This window comes from Capra hircus, chromosome 9, assembly GCF_001704415.2.
Source record: "Capra hircus breed San Clemente chromosome 9, ASM170441v1, whole genome shotgun sequence".
NCBI lineage: Eukaryota > Metazoa > Chordata > Mammalia > Artiodactyla > Bovidae > Capra > Capra hircus.
In genome coordinates, this window is record NC_030816.1 from 16084828 (window position 1) to 16094711 (window position 9884).

General features: G+C 38.2%; 1 pseudogene across 1 annotated transcript; it reads right to left on the bottom strand.

The window, feature by feature from the left end:
* On the bottom strand, positions 2498–3315 carry LOC102189956 (annotated as a pseudogene). The gene has a single exon (XR_001296061.2). The product of XR_001296061.2 is annotated as a transcription initiation factor TFIID subunit 13 pseudogene (transcript).

A 9884-nucleotide genomic window follows, 5' to 3' on the forward strand; every position in this document is an offset into this window, starting at 1 on the left:
CATAATTATATCTTTAGTAGATGGTTACTTCAGTTAATGGGTCAAAGGAAATGTTCTTAACTATCTGTTTATTATCAGACTATGGAAGACCACAAGATACTGTTAGTAGTTAGTAGTATGCAACCATTAGCTAGAATAGGACGTCTTGAACAAGAGGTTTTTAAAAATCTGTGTGTGTGTGTGCTCAGTTGCTGAGTGGTGTCTGACTCTTTGTGGCCCCATGGACAGAGGAGAGAGGACGAGCCAGCCAGACTCCTTTGTCTATGCAATTTTCCAAGCAAGAATACTGGAGTGGGTTGCCATTTCCTTCTCCAGGGGATCTTCCTGACCCAAGGATTGATCCCACCTTTCCTGTGTTTTCTGCATTGGCGTTTAGATTCTTTACCACTGAGCCACCTGGGAAGCCCTTTTAAAAATCTAGGCTTACATAATTTTAAATCATGAACAGTCTTGTGATATTCTCTCAGCTTTCCGATGATCTCCCAGTAACAGAAACCTTTGCAAGGCCTTACTGTGGTGTGAGTCAAATGAGGGTGGCACTCACTAAACTGGCACAATGCCAGTGTTAGGAGTACCCAACTGTAATGTAAAAGTACTAATCTCTCCTAGTACTTTTATAGAACCTTTTCCTAAAGAGCCAAAGATGCTGAATCAATGCCGATATACTTTCCTTATGGTAGGCATAGTTGCTTGCAGTTCCTCATCACTTACTCTCTGTTAGCTAGATACTGTGCTTGGTGATGGAGATGCAGAGAGGAACACATAAAGTGTGGGCTTGCAGTTCAGTGACTCTCAAATGTATGTGCTTAAGAATCATTCTGGAGGGTTGTTAAAAATGTATATTGCTCATTCTTTCCCTCAGAGATACTAATTCAAAAGATCTGGGCTGGGCCCAGGAGCCTGAATTTTGTCAGGAATAATTTGATGAAGCTTTAAGGCAGGACACAGACTGTGGGGTCAGAGTGCTTATACACTGGTTCCCTAGTTACTTGGAGAAGGAAATGGCAACCCACTCCAGTATTCTTGCCTGGAAAATCCCATTGACGGAGAAACCTGGCAGGCTACAGTTCATGGGGTCGCAAAGAGTCAGACATGACTGAGTGACTAACACACACCCCAGATACTATCTGTGCCTGAAATCAGTTTCTAGTTCCAAAAACCACAGAGTCTAAGTTGAATTATTTGTAAATTCCTACTTTATAGAATTATTGGGAAGACCGGATGAGATGTATAGTAAGTACTCAGCAGAGGGCCTCATCTGGGGTAGAAACTCATTAACTGAGTGCCTTTGTTAGTATTAAAAAGCAAATCTGGACCAACTGTACTATTTTTGTGCAATCCAATTGGAAAACATTCGAAGTAGGAGTCTGGGGATAATTGAAGAGTCTAGGAGGAATTGACTTATGATGAAAGGCAAGAATAATTCAGCATTTACAACTGTAAAAAGTTAAAAGGTTTAGAGTGGTTGTGGGAAAAGACATAGCTGAAGGGCATAAAGAAGACATTACTGACCAAAATGCAGAATAAGATGATCAGAGTATTTGATGCAACTAAAGAAAGGAAATTGAAATTGCAACAGTCTTCCTAACAAATGGTAGGAAGGATTATGGTTATTCTGACATATGAAAAGGAACACTAATTTTAAAAAATTGCTAAAATACATTTTCAACAAAAGCAAAAAAAAATGCTGTTCTTTGTTGATAAATTAAGAAAAACAAAATGAAGCAAAAGAATTATTTGTAAATTCAAACAAAAAGAAGAAAACAACCACCCAGGAACTTTGGCTGTAAAAACCAAAGAAAGAATGAACTGAGGACTTGGTAAGAAATGGAGTTCATCAGAGATCCATGTTCTGAGATTATTACTATTTTTCTTTTTTTTTTTCTTTTTAATTTTTCATACTTTATTCTCTACATTGATAGGTTAAGAAAGTGAAATCTTCCTAAATACTGATTCATAGACAATGCTTATAAGCGGCACACAAAACATTCAATTTCACAAAGAGTAATATCCAGTGATCCCTTTAAATGCAATTTTAATCCTTACTTTCAGCTAAGTGCAAGAATAATACAATGAGCTAAATACACACAAAATTTGTGAACTGCAAAAGTGGTTTCCATAGCCACACATGGTTTTAGTCAAGTATACATTTTCAGAATAAATAAATACTAACAAATATGTTAATAAAACACTACCCCAAATGCTTACCTGCCATCAACTTTTCAGCAATGCCATTCCTATCTGACCTGGGAAAATGAGTTCTTTTAAAATCTGACAAACAGTATATTACAAACCCCAAAGATTTTTAATCCAGTATGTCTTTCAACACGGAACCATTCATAGGAAATTCTTAGTTTCTCAAAAAATAAAAAAAAAATCACTCTTGTTATCTAAAGAAGAGTATTAAATTATCTTAAGACAAATAAACACTCCTACAAAAGACTGTATTTTCTAATATTGTTTTCTCCTTAAAAGAAACACAAACCAGTTCACCATCTTTTAATAACTTACACTACTTTGGTCTAAAAGCTTTAGAAATATATGAAACACATCTTAGCTATCAAAGTCAAAGCTGCCATTTAGATTTCACATATTAAACAGCTATAGTACAACCTACAATGGCACAAGTATACATAAATATTAATTCATCATTGAGATGGTCAAGAGTCAGAAGAAACTGAATGGTTTGCAAACCAAAGGTACTTTGACTTACATGTGGTCATTAAAATCTAATATGTCATTAAAGTAGGGTAATATAATGGCAGGCAATTAAAGGCTCATATATCACTCTAAAATTGAAAACATGAAAATAAAGCCTGAAAACTTTGTGGTTCTCCATTTTTCATTCACATGGTTAGGTATCAGGGCCTTACTGTGGAAAATACAGTTATTAAGTATGGTTTCCCCAGAACATAATGAAGCTTCAGAAAAGATGTCAAGATCCATAGTTTGCTTCATCAAATGCTTTTCTAGCACGTTTCAATTCTTCATTCATAGTAAGCAAGTCTTTAACCCTAGCAAACTTTCTTGGGTCCTTTCGAATCAAGAAGACGATATCTTCAACTTGTACCTGACCTTGTCTTCCAACTGACATTGCCTTATGAGTCATTTCAGTGATGAACTCTATGACAAGGTCTTCAAGAATATCTACTGATTCAGTATAAGGATTCTGGTCATCTCCAAACCCATACATCATACACCGTAATTCTTTAGAAAAAAGTCTCTTTCTTTTACCCTGTCCACCTTCTGCACCTCCTCCAATTTCTTCATTTTCTTCCTCAAAGGTGGGATCCTCTTCTTCATCCGCCATCCCACCAGCCATATTACTATTTTTCAAATGCCGTGCAGCTGGAGTGAAAACAATGAACTCTATCTGTTTTTCCTAATATTTTAGTGGTCTTATTAATCCATAATATGATTAAACCAAAACTATTGTTTTATTTCATTTTTCCAAAAATTAGCATTTTCAGTTCAGTTCAGTTCAGTTGCTCAGTCGTGTCCGACCGTTTGTAACCCCATGAATCACAGCACTCCAGGCCCCTCTGTCCATTAACAACTCCCGGAGTTTACCCGAACTCATGTCCATTGAGTCAGTGATGCCATCCAACCATCCCAACCTCTGTCGTCCCCTTCTCCTCCTGCCCTCAATCTTTCCCAGTATCAGGGACTTTTCCAATGAGTCAGCTCTTTGCATCAGGTGGCCAAAGTATTGGAGCTTCAGCTTCAACATCAGTCCTTCCAATGAACACTCAAGACTGATCTCCTTTAGGATGGACTGGTTGAATCTCCTTGCAGTCCAAGGGACTCTGAAGAGTCTTCTCCAACACCACAGTTCAAAAGCATCAATTCTTCAGTGGTCAGCTTTCTTTATAGTCCAACTCTCACACCCATACATGACTACTGGAAAAAGCATAGCCTTGACTAGATGGACCTTTGTTGGCAAAGTAATGTCTCTGCTTTTTAATATGCTGTCTAGGTTGATCATAACTTTTCTTCCAAGGAGTAAGTGTCTTTTAATTTCATGGCTGCAGTCACCATCTGCAGTGATTTTGGAGCCCATGAAAATAAAGTCAGCCATTGTTTCCACTGTTTCCCCATCTATTTGCCATGAAGTGATGGGACCAGATGCCATGATCTTAGTTTTCTGAATGTTGAGCTTTAAGCCAACTTTTTCACTTTCCTCTTTCACTTTCATCAAGAGGCTTTTTAATTCCTCTTCACTTTCTGCCGTAAGGATGGTATCATCTGCATATCTGAAGTTATTGATATTTCTCCCGGCAGTCTTGATTCCAGCTTGTGCTTCTTTTAGCCCAGTGTTTCTCATGATGCACTCTGCATATAAGTTAAATAAGCAGAGCGACAATATACAGCCTTAATGTACTCCTTTCTTTGTTTGGAACCAGTCTTTCGTTTCATGTCCAGTTCTAACTGTTGCTTCTTGACCTGCATACAGATTTCTCAAGAGGCGGTTTAGGTGGTCTGGTAATCCCATCTCTTTAAGAATTTTCCACAGTTTGTAGTGATCCACACAGTCAAAGGCTTTGGCATAGTCAATAAAGCAGAAATAGATGTTTTTCTGGTACTCTCTTGTTTTTTCGATGATCCAGCAGATGTTGGCAATTAGATCTCTATGGCTCAGATTATGAACTCCTTATTGCCAAATTCAGGCTTAAATTGAAGAAAATGTGGAAAACCACTAGACCATTCAGGTATGACCTAAATCAAATTCCTTATGATTATACAGTGGAAGTGACAAATAGATTCAAGGGACTAGATATGATAGAGTGCCTGAAGAACTATGGATGGAGGTTCGTGACACTATACAGGAGATAGGGATCAAGACCATCCCCAAGAAAAAGAAATGCAAAAAAGCAAGATGGCTGTCTGAGGAGGCCTTACAAATAGCTGAGAAAAGAAGAGAAGCGAAAGCAAAGGAAAAAAGGAAAGATATACCCATTTGAATGCAGAGAATAACAAGGAGAGATAAGAAAGCCTAACTCAGTGATAAGTGCAAAGAAATAAAGGATAATAATAGAATGGGAAAGACTAGAGATCTCTTGAAGAAAATTAGAGATACCAAGGGAACATTGTGCAAAGATGGGCTCAGTAAAGGACAGAAATGGTACGGACCTAACAGAAGCATTTTATTCCACTATTTTTAATGGCATTTTGTTCAGAAACTTTATATATACTGCTTGGGTAAGGAGTTCTGAACAATGAAAATAACCACTATTTTTGTAATAGCTTATAGATATGACGTGTATGTGGCAATAAAGGTAATAAAAATCATCAACAGTGAACTGGGAGATTGGGACTGACATATATTCACTGCTATGTATCAAACAGATGACTAATGAGAATGTAATGTATAGCGCAGGGAACTCAGTGCTCTGTGGTGACCTACATGGGAAAGAAATCTAAAAAAGAATGGATATATGTTTGTGCATGACTGATTCACTTTGCCGTACAGTAAGAAACAAGAAACTAACACAACTATAACTTCCATAAAAATTAATTTAAAGAAAAAGAAATTTAAGACTTGTGGACAATAGAGGCGATATCAGATAGATTCAATTGGCTGTTGCTTTAAAGATAGAAGAAGGGGCCAGAGCCAAGGAATGCAGGCTACTTCTAAAATTTGCAAAAGGCAAGAAAACATATTCACCTCTATAACCTCTGAAAGTAAGGCTTCTGGCACCTTGATTTTAGTCCCGAAAAGCATGTACAGGACTTCGTACCCACAGAGCCATAGACCATAAATTTGTGTTAAGCCATTAGGATTGTGGTAATTTGTTATAGCACCCCCAAAAACCAATACAGGATGTTTGATCTGAAAATCTGTGAAAATTACATTGGAAACAAACATATTTTCCTTAAAAAAAATCATTAAAAGTGAGTTTACTAGAAAAACAATTTGCCTTTTGTGAATTCCTTGACCTCTAAAGATCAGATAGACTTTTATTGAAACAGGAAAACTCATATGGCCTTAACCAACCCGGAAAGCTTTAAGTTATGAGCCAGTGTGGGGAACCAATCAAAGGCTGCCAAAAGTGAATCTGAACGTCTTCTCATCTTACTTCCCCAAATCCCAACCAGTAGAAAATCCCGCCTTAATAGAACGCTGACCAACCAAAGATTTCTTAAGGTAGCCTCCCTTCACTCTATAAAAGGTACTTCCTTTCAAGTCCCTTCCAGCCTACCAGGACTAAACAGACAGTAGCTGACGTTTTCACTACAGTAAGCTCCAGATAAACAGCATTTGTTTAATTCTGTATGTGGTTTTCATCCTTTTGACAGTTTTAATAAGGATCAATTTTGAGTTTTATTTAATCATGGCCATATACTATGATAGTGTATCACTCGAGATCACAGAACCTTGTCACATCATTGTCCTCTACATGTAGAGACACAGCACTAAACACACGCACAGATTAGCAAAACTAACCTCAGAGAAAGTATGTGGTTCATTTTGGATAAATATATCATAACTTCACTCAATCCTTGGTTGTTTCCCAGTACACTGCTATTGGACTACCTGTTGCTGATCTTTCCCCCCAGGCGATGGACACCATCCATCCTCATATCTTACTGTCTGTCAGTTTTGAGGAAGGGAGGAAAGACCAGGAGCTGGCATAGGAGCAAGTGTCAGCTGTGAGAATAGAAAAAGGTTAAAGTTAAAAATAGAGTAAAATGAAAATCAAATCATGACTTGTAACTAAGCAGATTAATACTTGCCTGATACATTGTAATGCTTTGTAAATTTTTGAAAATAAATCGATTGGTCTTCAATAAGAAGAATATACATTCTTAATCACCAAATTCGGAGAAGGCAATGGCACCCCACTCCAGTATTCTTGCCTGGAAAATCCTATGAACGAAAGAGCCTGGTAGGCCACAGTCCATGGGGTTGCTAAGAGCCGGATACGACTGAGCGACTTCCCTTTCGCTTTTCACTTTCATGCATTGGAAAAGGAAATGGCAACCCACTCCAGTGTTCTTGCCTGGAGAATCCCAGAGACAGGGGAGCCTGGTGGGCTGCCGTTTATGGGGTTGCACAGAGTCGGACACGACTGAAGTGACTTAGCAGTAGCTTAGCAATCACCAAATTAATGCCTTTTGCAGCATTATTATAACATGAAACAGGTAGGGGGTGGGATGGAGGATACCTGTAGAGCCAATCTTACCTCTAAATAAGTCAGATAGCTAATGCAGTTTGGTAGATTCCTTAAAGTCTGTTCCTCCAGAATTTCTCCCTTACTCAATGGCTATGGTGAATAAAACTTTTAACACTGAAGGTATTGACTTTTAGAGAATCCTGGTGAATGGATTATATCCATTTTGGGGCCATTTAGAAATCTCAATATGTTATCTGGAAAGTACAACACATTGTTATGTTAGTACCCATTAATCTTAAACAATGACTTGTTTATAGGGTTGAGAGTTTCAAAGAACATGATTCTGAGGGAATGACAGTAATTATTCAAACAGGGACAAGAGTCATAAAAAAGCTATAGGTAAGAGTGGAATGCAAAATTTACTCATGTTGAAATTTTGGATAGAATTGCCAAGGCTATTTCTCTATGTTATTAATTACATGCTGTTGGAAGTTCTTTCAATTTCCTTTCCCTTCTCTCCTCTCCCTTTCCTACCTCCTTCCTTTCTTCTCTCTTTCATTTTACATTTATTCAAAGTAGAATCTTACATTTGAAGACTCCAGTAAGGGGTAAAATTGAAATACCTATTGGCATGATTTAACATTCATTAATCTCATAGATCAAAATAGTTTGAAGAACTTTGGCAGACCTCACTGGGGAGAATGTAAAATGGGATAGTTGCCCAGCTCACCTCTGGAGAAAAGGTTTAGCATAAACATGATGTGAGAGGATGAGCGAGTCCCACCCAGATCACAGCAGGCCTGGCTGCAGTCTTATTGCATGGCCAGCCGACTTGTCTGGGATCTAGGGAACTACCCATTAAATCAGGTCAGCAGTTGTGAAGAGGAAAAGCTTTCAAAGGGAAACACCTCAAGTATTGAGCATAGGGCAGTAGATGCTGGGAATCCAAATAATGTCAGGGGATTTATTAACAACAGCTGATGCTTATCATGGGGCTTCCCTTGGAGCTCAGGCAGTAAAGAATCTGCCTGCAATGCAGGAGACATGGGTTTGAGCCTTGGGTTGGGAAGATCTGGAGAAGGAAATGACAACCCACTGCAGTATTCTGGCTTGGAGAATTCCACGATCAGAGGAGCTTGCAGGCTACAGTCCATGGGGTTGCAAAGAGTCAGACGGGACTGAGAGACGAACACTTTCACTTCTTTTCAAAGCTTATCACACACTTGCATGATTTCAGGTACTGTTAGGATTTAAATATTCTAACTCACCTATTCCTTTCAACAAACCTATGAAGTTAGTATTTATTTTATCCCCATGTTACTGATGAGAACCTCATCAATATTAACTGTAGGGCGATGACCCTTCTTGTGTGTGTCTCATGGTGATTCATGTGAGAGTCTCTCTAGAGGACCTACTTAGGAGTGGAGCTGCCAGATCAGAGAGAATGCCTATCTTCTCCTGACTGGATAAGACCAAATTGTTCTCTAAAGATATGGCACCACTTTACCCTCCTAGTTACACATGAAATCTTCCAACTTCTTCATATAGTCAAGCTTTCAAACTTCATTGACATTTTGAGGACAGTGAGATTGTATCTTATTTAGCTTTGAATTTCCCTGATTTGCTAATACTTTATCATATTTTCAAATGTTTATTGGCCATTCTGGTTTCCTTTCCTAGGAATTTGCTCTTTTTATTCTTTTCTAATTTTTATCATTATACCTTTATATTGATACGCTTTGGCTACTGATTTTCTGCTGATTATATGTAGTGCAAATATCCTTTCCAAGACTTCCTCTCTCACTTCCTTCATTTTTCCTTCCCTCTTACTCTTTTGCTCATAGTGTTTTTGATGTATTATCCATTAGTTTTACATTTTAATATAGTCAGTTTATCAATCTTTTCTTAATGGCTTATTTGCCTCATCCTGAAGGCCTAACAATATTTTTCTCATCTTCAGCAAGTCATAAATTCTCAGATATTCTCTGCTTCTGAGCCTTCTTTCTGATCTATTTTCCTTAAATCCCTGAGCCAATATCACACTGTCTCAGTTACTTTATAGTAAGCCAAGAGATCAGTAGGGGTGATTTTCCATACCTTATTATTCTTCTTCAGTATTGTATTTCTTTATCTTGAGTCTTACTATTTCTCTTCAATATTATACTTAGTATTCTTGGGTCTTTGCTCACTCTTATACATTTGATAAAAAGTTTTGTAACTTCAATAAACTGACCTTTTGTGAGTTTGGATGTAACTAAACAATTTAATGGATTAATTTGGGGGTGTAACTGTGGTGTTGGAGAAGACTCTTGAGAGTCCCTTGGACTGCAAGGAGATCCAACCAGTCCATCCTAAAGGAGACCAGTCCTGGGTCTTCAATGGAAGGACTGATGCTGAAGCTGAAACTCCAATACTTTGGCCACCTCATGCGAAGAGTTGACTCATTGGAAAAGACTCTGATGTTGGGAGGGATTGAGGGCAGGAGGAGAAGGGGACGACAGAGGATGAGATGGCTGGATGGCATCACTGACTTGATGAACATGAGTCTGAGTGAACTCCGGGAGTTGGTGATGGACAGGGAGGCCTGGCGTGCTGCGATTCATGGGGTTGCAAAGAGTCGGACACGACTGAGCAACTGAACTGAACTGAAGTGTTTTCCAATAGTACTTCGTCATTTATTCATGACATCTTTTGCGGGATCTGTGATCTCTTATTGCTGTTATAAATAAAAACTAAAAAATCTCATTTTCTAGCTGTTATTGGTGTATG